Genomic DNA, 9,537 nt, shown 5'->3' with positions numbered 1-9,537 from the left:
CGAGTTTAGCACGAGAGTTATAATGACATGATTCCATTTTCCATCATTAATCATCCACGTTTACCCCCACAACGCAGTGACTAAACAATCCAAACAATTGGAACAAACTGTAATTATAATAGTCATTCCCCACATTAAAAGCTTATTATCGAATTGATTACACAACCCTTCCTTGTGTGTGCCAAAGTTTCTAAAAGAAGCACAACCTACGCCTGAAGTGCTTCACCCATGGAACAATTAGAACAATTTCACCAATGCTGGAAATACCAAAGGGAATAGGTTCGGTGTAACCTTTGCAATACACCGCATAGATAACGCGTCATTGTTCCAATAATTGCATACCATCTCTTCAACTTCGAAAACACCGTAATTATTTGTCAAATGACCATGACATCCTGTTGTGGTGTCAGAATGGTATATAAAGCGGCCTATTGGCACTCATCATCACTTGTGTCTATGGCAAGCAAACTGAACATTCTTTTTGAACGGGTTTGAGGTAAATATTTTAATTTTTCTTTTCAATTTCCAGGTTTGATCAAATTATTTTTTCAGGTAGTCAAGGATGTATCTGTGTATAACAAATCACCGGTTGCAATGATACGTTGCTACGCTACTGCTACATCATAAGATCTAAAGAACATATAACTGTCAAGTACTCCTCTATTGTGACATATGAAATATTAAGGGAGTCGGTTCAAACGCTTTAATGCCGTGGTAAGTAACAAGCAGTGGGACATGCAGCGCAGTGTAGGAGTGCCCCTACCATATGCAAATGGGTTTTGTTCACACAGTCAGTAGCGATTGTGTCCACCTCGTGCATTGATACAGGACCGACACCTTCGCAATTAACCCGTTCTACTCACCTGCCGCTTACAAGTGAGTGATTGAGTTTGGTTTTACGCTGCTTAGAACAGTATTCCAGTTATATCACAACGTGTCAGTTGAATTTCGGAGGAAAGCCTGACGTGTTGCAAGTCTTAGACGTTTACCGCTTTGGTTAACGCAGCTTACGATCAGCAATAAATAGTGTCGGGGACATATTCGTCGGTATGGAAAGATAAAACTTGGCTAGTCCTGATCAATACGATCTGGCAATTTTCAATTGGACGAATGCATTTTTCAAACCCCAAATATTATTTACCATGTGAAGCTTAGGTAGGCGCCCTGATATAAAAGTGTTTGATAAATGCGGCAAAACCCTCACCACAATCATACGAAATCTCTGCTAAACGCATAGTACGTTGTACGATTTCGACTATGTCTTGAGCTTGTACGTCTGAGACCTGCATTACTTCGGGCATTCCTCCCACATTAAGCTGTGAGTGAGTGAGTTGGGTTTAACGTCACTTTTAACAGTATTCCAGTATGATTTATGGAACTTCGAGGTAAACCTTTAAAACTATAGGGATTCATAGGACTGGCAGAGATTTCTTATAATTATTGAAAGGGTTTTGTCGCATGAATAAGAAATTGTACAACTTCTTGAACCAGGTACATACATACATACATACAAGCACGCACGCACGCACGCACGCACGCACGCACGCACGCACGCACATACATACATACATACATACACACTAACACACATACACACAAACACACACACACGTCGCTATATAAGTGCAATAATCTTGGACGCGACGTTTAACCCCATTTCACCTCACCATATATATATGATTCCAGGTGTATCTGCGAGAAATTGTGTTTCTTTGTAGTTTTCATTATCCCTGGAAATCGACTTTATTTTTATTTGAACATGAACTATCGTCTGTCTTCCAAAGTGCTGTTGCAGACAATCAACGGAATATTAAAAACTCTTACGTGCACATATCGTTTTCCTAGAACTTTCAGTCAGGATGACCTACCACTATTGTTTAAGCCGACTGCATCTACATTTTTGCATGCATCTAGAATAGGATCACTTTTTTTTGTTCCCTGGGAATGGGTTTGAAACATACATATTATTCACGATTGGTTTTATTTATGCTTGAATCAGTGTCGGCGTCAGAATGATCAGTTCGGGAAACTCGAATGAAGTCATTGTGGCTGACAAAAAAACTCAATGTCGTTGCCTCGAAGAAGTACGACAGCGACATGATTGTTCAACCTATCTCCTCCGGGTGAATAACCTTTAAGTTATGACAAACTTGCCGACACGGGTGTCTCATAAGCATATTATGCACCAAAGTTATAATGGGGCGACGTAATTCGCTGTGAGTAGTTACCTTCCTTAGACGTGCAAGGATCCAATAATCTTGGGTTCGAATCCCGGGATCGGGTTGTCAGGCTCGGTGACTTGCTTGGTGCATGTCATCGTATCCCAATACCGTGGATCGATGCTCGTTATGTCAATCAATGGATTGTCTGGTCCAGACTCGATTATTTACAGACCGCCGTCATATAGCTGGAATATTGCTGAGTGCGGCGTTAAACAACAAACAAACCAACAAACTTAAAAGTGAAAGACGTGCGTGAAGTCGGCTTTCCTCTGACATGAATATGACATGTCGTGATGTAACTGAAATACTGTTCAAAGCGGAGTTAAACTAAAGTCAATCGCCCACTCACGCTGATGGCCATTCGGATTGACAAGTGTTCCAATGTTCAGTTCTACGACTGTATACAATAAAAAATAACATGGTATTTATGTTTTTTTTCAGATTCATCTTTTTCTCAGCAACAATCTGTTAACAACAGACATACATCATAACACCAACATGGTAAGATTTGTGTCATTGGTATGATGAGATTGAATACTTCCCAGGGAGCTGAGAATGACAAAAATGGAATCTGGCTAATTGAATATAGAATTATTTTTATCATCATCATCATCATCATCATCATCATCATTGTAACGATGTCGGAACTCGAACCTTCGGCTTGACGATCAAAGTCTGACCAACTAGGCTACCACACCGATCACACTGATGTTGAAACTCATAAGAATATGTACTTATATTAATGATATAAACTCTTTTATTGCCTGATGAAAAAAGATGCGGATTGGCCGACAAGCAGATCTCTGAATCAACATACAATGTAACCAAAACAAAGTTCTTCGAAGTTGTATGTGGACATAAGCCATGATGATACCATCTCATTATCTTACAAACCACAGAAAATATAATATTATCGATACTATTTTTTTAAAATGGTACATGTTAGTAGGAATAGACCCAAAGGAGTTTCTTGGCAAGAATTGGTCCCTAACAAGCTATGCTTGCCGTAAGGGGCGCCTTCGTGAATGGGGTGGCAAGACGCGTTGACTCGACGGCATTAATAGCAATCACTGTTTTTCTGGTCCAGACGCGATTATTTACAGGGGGCCGTTATATAGATGGAATATTATGATGTGTGGCGCTAAGAAACAACCACAATATAATAATTTACTTTTATAATGTGGGAATAGCGGTTGATTTTCGTCGTGGCAGAAATAGACAATCCCTTTGTCGAAACATGCACCGAGTGTGGTGTTAAACAACAACGAAAATAGTTTTAAAGTAAATCGGTATAATCAGGAATCTGAGTAAGTAAAAGCCTAGGTATGTCAACACCTTCAACTAATATTTCATAAGGTTTCATTATGAGGGAAATTGTAAATGCTGTTAAGGATAGACTGCGTTGATGATGTTGTATAAGGACTAGGATTTATTGAAAGAGGATGAACTTATAAGATGCCTGTACAAGACTACTATATCGTTTTTAGATTCAACAAAATCAGTAAACACCGGATTGTCTGGCCCGTCACTTGATATCCTGGACAAGACTTGATTGTTAACACTCCGCCGTCGTATGGCAGGACTAAGTCTGGGCGACGTCAGGCAACAAACACGTTTTATGCGAACACTGTGAGTGGCGGGTGCTACCGGTGGAGCAAGTCATGCTAACCCTTTTCGCAAACACCTGGTGTCATTGATTTTCAGTGATCTATTCATATAATTTTCACATTGTTTTTGGTTTGTTATGCCTCTGTTTTGGCGGATAATCTAGACTGGTTATTCTCAGGCGTTGACGTTGACGTTAGCCTTTTGATTCCATGGTAACTGAGCCTCTGTTGAGGGACCGATACCTGGCCCTGGATGTTATCATGGTTGCGTGAGGGAATTTAAGTTTTACACAGCTTCTAGCGATTTCAGCAATTTTACAGCTCCGGACTCAAAGAAATGGGCCGATGGTATCCACTTGAGGAATCAAACCCCAAATTCGGCGAAACTAGCAAACACTTTAATCAATGCTTCCCAACTACCGTAATTTGTATCTTCAACCAGGTGTTGGCGAAAAGGGTAAGCAATAGCAAGCATGTCCTTCTCTACCGGTAGCACGTGAAGCCTAAATCAGGATAGGCAATCTAATCCATTCCTGTCAGTCGAGCCGACAACTAAAAACAGAATCGAGTGGGCCAAATGTTCCATCTGGCTGATAATGCGATCGCTGCTTTCACTGCTGTTTATTTTATCACGAAAATAACACAACAAACGTAAGGGAAATTGTCATTCCTTGATCCAGGGGGCATTTTCGCTTCACGTGGTGACCATCGATATTGTTACATTTCTATCGTCAAAGGTTCATGACAATTTTCAAAAATGAAAGTTATCTGAGAAACCATATTTGAAATTCGGGGATAGGGCAATGAAGCAAGAAGTAGCTAGGCACCCCCATGGTCCTCCATTGTGCTTTTCTTCTGGCTGATCTGTTTCTTTATGTCAGCTGCTCGGATCTGCAACATCAAAACAAGGATATTTGGCTTAAGAATTTCAACTTAAGCGTCAAATAGCCAATTACTGTCCACTGATTACTAACCTGATCTAGAAATAAAGGAGACTAGTCACACTGCCTCATCTGTTTCATATATAGATATATGCATAAAGATTCAGATAGACAATAAAACTGTCCACAGGGCCATGACAGGGATGACTTCAACAATCCAAAACCAACTTTCCCTTCATACGTATATACCGATTATTTTTCAAGCAGCTCCAGCCCATGGTGTCTACGTACATTTCCTAACTTTTGAGTTCTACCAATATGTCAAAGAGCGTCATACGACTCTTGCTCAAACGTTGTTTGATTAGGGTTACAACATTTAAGGCCTCAGTAAAGCTATCGAAATGTTTTGTTCTAGACACGTGGAGGACATTTCCAAATAGAAATCGAATCAGTGACCCTATTTTGACTTATACCATGATATGTTCTCGTGCTTTGTAAGGTGAACGATTGCCTTGCCTTTGCATGTGTTTGTGGCGGACTCCATCGCCTTCTCGCGAACACCTAGTGACATTAGTACTTCACACCTAGCATTGATAGTAATTCACAAACCAATGTTCATGTTATAGTGGGAATCGTACAACAGACTGCATTTGGCAGAGATTTTTTATTTATTTTTATTATGGAAAATGTCTTGCCGCTTTTATTAACAATCCAGCGTGAATTTGACAAGAATCATGCTGGTAATGAACTAAATAACGAATTACTTGTCTCAATATTGATGATGAAGAGATTAGAATTATTAATATTGTTCAGTTTTTTTTATGACGGAAAGACTTTGTGAACTTTGTGAACAGTGGTTGCCACCGAACATGGGTCTATAGGAGTTACGTTGTGTGCGTAAACTATGCTGTTGTTTTAGTTACATTCTTACAGTACTTTACCCTAAATACGAATAAACTGTCATTGTCAAATCGTCCATTTACGTTAGTGTGTAAATATTCTAAATACTTCGTGCAATATGTCACCTCATTTGCTTGCTGATATTTGAAACCATGCCACAAATAACTGATTATATATACTGATGTTTGAAACCTAGAAATTAGCAACTCATTATCTGTGCACTGACATTTGAAACCCTGCCACAGTTAACTGATTATCTGTACATTGGTATTTACCACCTAGCCACAATTAACTGATTATCTGTACACTGATATTTACCACCTAGCCACAATTAACTGATTATCTGTACACTGATATTTACCACCTAGCCACAATTAACTGATTATCTGTACACTGACATTTAACACCTAGCCACAATTAACTGATTATCTGTACACTGATATTTACCACCTAGCCACAATTAACTGATTATCTGTACACTGATATTTAACACCTAGCCACAATTAACTGATTATCTGTACACTGACATTTAACACCTAGCCACAATTAACTGATTATCTGTACACTGATATTTACCACCTAGCCACAATTAACTGATTATCTGTACACTGATATTTAACACCTAGCCACAATTAACTGATTATCTGTACACTGACATTTAACACGTAGCCACAATTAACTGATTATCTGTACACTGACATTTAACACCTAGCCACAATTAACTGATTATCTGTACACCGACAGTAAATAACTTAAAATCTGTAATGTGAAACTGATATGGTTCAACATGTGATTGTTATCAAAAGTGTTACATCCTTAGTCACAGGCACAGACAAGCCAATTTAAAAGGACCACCTCCGTGGTCTAGTTGGAGAACGTCCGCTCGAGCGGAAGGTCCGGGGTTCGATCCAAAAGACGTTAAAGATGGTACTTGTTGTTACCCTGTCTGGCGCTCGGCATTAAAGGGCTAAAACAAGGACTGGTCGGCTCGGAGTCAGTATACTGTGTCTGAGTGGGGTATTCATGTTAAACTGCTGCATAGTATCTCAGTGAGCTAGCACTAAAAATCGGCATCAGTCCGGACTAGTACAAGCAGCCACACATACACACGTACATGCACGTCGCTATATAAGTGCAATAATCTTGGACGCGACGTTCAACCCCGTTTCACCTCACCTCACCAATTTAAAAGCCATTTCCTTATTCAAATCAACACATCCTGTATGCTAAATGTCAGCACCGTATTGTGCATTTCCTAGAATCACAAGCGTCCATGCAATCTGTATGCACGGTATCGGCCTGGAATCATGTTCACTCTAACCACGTTGAGATGAACCAGGTGATGAAAGCCCTGCAATTTATGCTTCATTTTTGCAAATCTATTCGAAAGCTGTCAAGAGCCAAGGGAAGGGTTCGAGAGACTAAACGTTAAACGAGCGTCTCTATGACCTTTATTTACATCTGTAGCAAATTGTAGAAAAAACGGTCCGTGGGATGAGAAAGTATAAATGTCAAATTATTTTTTTATGTTTTGATATTTCCATGAAATATGACGTGAAAATTTATAGTATTTCCATAGCAACTCACGACTTCCACTGGAGACCGCTGTGACCAAGGCTGGCTGGAAAACAATTTGTGTTTTTCTTTCCGTAAATGTCTCGGTGGTAAGGCCCACAAAAATATGTTTCTGTTTTTTAGGTTTGGCCTGAAATGAAGCGACGGCGCGACGGTTTTTTGGTCAATTGCTTGATTTGCAAAAGTAGTCGTCTCCAGCGTTGACCATTGTTAAATATCAGGACGTTATACACGCTCGACGCGAGTGTTGAACATGAATTGCCTAATACAAAACTCTTTAACTGGAATTATTTCTCCATCCTAACGTTTAAGGTCGCTGGGTCCGTATGTCAGGAGATACAAAATATAACATCTGACGTAACCTAAAGCCGTATCTTAGGCATTTTCATATTTACTCGAAGCGTGATCGAAATATCCGAGAAACGCTGGGGACATGTCTTAGCCTAAATCATAACCAGTGCCATTTATTTAAGTCTGATGGATGATTTCCCGATGCGGTTTTATCCCAGAAACACTGCTGATGGTTTGGTTGAGTTGAAAGCAGTGTAGTCATTGGTCAGTTTGACCAAGCTTCATCAAGATGGGTTTACTGTTCTATATCTATGTAAAGGGGTTCATTGTTTTAAATACATTGTTTTATAAACTAAACTAACTGTAAGACGGTGTTGACATACAAACTCATCTTTTTCAGAAGTTCACATTCGCCCTTCTGTTGATTCTGCCCATGGTTATCATAGCAATGGTGGATGCAAACCGAATGAGCTGTGTCATCTGTCAGAGTAAATGCGCCATCAGCGCGTGTGTTGAAATTAACAAATGCGTCGACGGAAGAGGAAATGACTGTAAAAACTATATCAACAGAGCCTCTGTGCCCCCTTGCGTCGGGAAGGAGCTGACAAAAAGACGCAAGTGTCTCGATGATTGCCAGTGTTAAGTTTCAAAAGAGAAAAGTAAACATGACTGTCTTTATTGTTTCTTGTTTATTTTATACAAGACGTAGTTCGTCTGGTGATACGGAAAGACTTCATCCTTGTGTCATGTTTTGTTTCTGAAGCATTACTCATTAACTGGTCAATATTTCTTCCAGGGAACTCATCACGCAATTACTACACCGATAACCGTTGCTATTCGGGAAGACAGGGATTTTTTTTTAAAAATATTCTGTTTTGCATTTCCATAACAACACGTTGGACTTGGGTACCGTTAATTTCCGGAGCATACTCAGAAACTTATTGAAAAGTAGGAGAAGATGTCACCTGTGTTAAGTCAAAAACATTGACTGACAGTTTGGCATTTTGTATTGGCACACAGGCAAGGCAAGTTCATCAAGTTCATGTTGTCGTTTTACTTTCTCAAGTTCAGCAGGTTGCCTTTCACTTAGTCTTTTCGTTCTTTGTTGTTTAACGCCACACTAAGCAATATTCTAGCTATATGACGGCGGTCTGGACCAGACAATCCAGGGACATTATGAGCATCGATCCACGCAATTGGGATATGATGACATGCAACAACCAAGTCAGCGAGCCTGATCACATGACCACCCGATCCCGTTAGTCGCCTCCTACGACAAGCATAGGCGCCTTTTATGGCAAGCATGGGTTGCTGAAGATCTATTCTACCCCGGATCTTCACTTAGTTTGGGCAAGACGGACGAAATTATTTCATCAAGTCCATGATAGATGTTAACTACATAATTAGTCAGACAAAAGGCAGGTGGTCGTCCGCGCCTGTTCGAAAACCGGACAGGACGTCCGTCTTGCGAGCGCGTCCGTGTTTCACCGGGCATATCACTGTCATCATGTAAACGTTCACAATTAGGCAAAGATATACACTATACGCCTCGTGGGACCATGGAAAATGGAAGACGTTACTGGCATTTTGTATCTACATACAGGCAAGGCATGGCACACAAATTATCATCAAAGCATCAATGTCAGTTCTGGTTATGGCGCCAAAACATGGCCGTCATTGGCAATAAAATATTAAAGTCGCAGTGCAAAGTCACAGCTCATCAGTCATCATCTGCGCATTCTATGTGTCTGTTTAGTCATGTGACTGGTCACGTAATGTCATTGTCATCCCCAGTTACTGTAGCAACACGAACAAATGATGATCTAACCAGGTGGCAGGGACACTTTGTGAATCAACTATCATTACAACACCAGAAACACATTTGCTTCTGAAATGCAAGTCTGGCAAATAACGTCACAAATAGTACTTCCAAACATGATCTGCAAGGATAGTGACTGTTGCGTCATATGATTTCACTGGCAGGGTAGATCACCTGTGGAAGGGATTGATCCAGGTGGGATCTATGTCACGCACATCACTAGACCCATAACCTAAAGGGTT

At 40.2% G+C, this 9,537-nt stretch overlaps 1 long non-coding RNA gene across 1 annotated transcript; it reads left to right on the top strand.

The window, feature by feature from the left end:
- The first annotated feature begins 437 nt into the window (after nt 1-437).
- Nucleotides 438-8,154, top strand: LOC139447549 (uncharacterized). Its single transcript, XR_011652031.1, has 3 exons — nt 438-496; nt 2,664-2,723; nt 7,877-8,154. It is a non-coding gene; the product is annotated as an uncharacterized lncRNA (long non-coding RNA).
- The last annotated feature ends 1,383 nt before the right edge of the window (nt 8,155-9,537 follow it).

Source organism: Haliotis cracherodii, unplaced genomic scaffold (genome assembly GCF_022045235.1).
Source record: "Haliotis cracherodii isolate W230 unplaced genomic scaffold, xgHalCrac1.p SCAF_7, whole genome shotgun sequence".
Lineage (NCBI taxonomy): Eukaryota > Metazoa > Mollusca > Gastropoda > Lepetellida > Haliotidae > Haliotis > Haliotis cracherodii.
The sequence above is the reverse complement of the archived record's forward strand: the minus strand, read 5'-3'. Positions and strand labels throughout refer to the sequence as shown.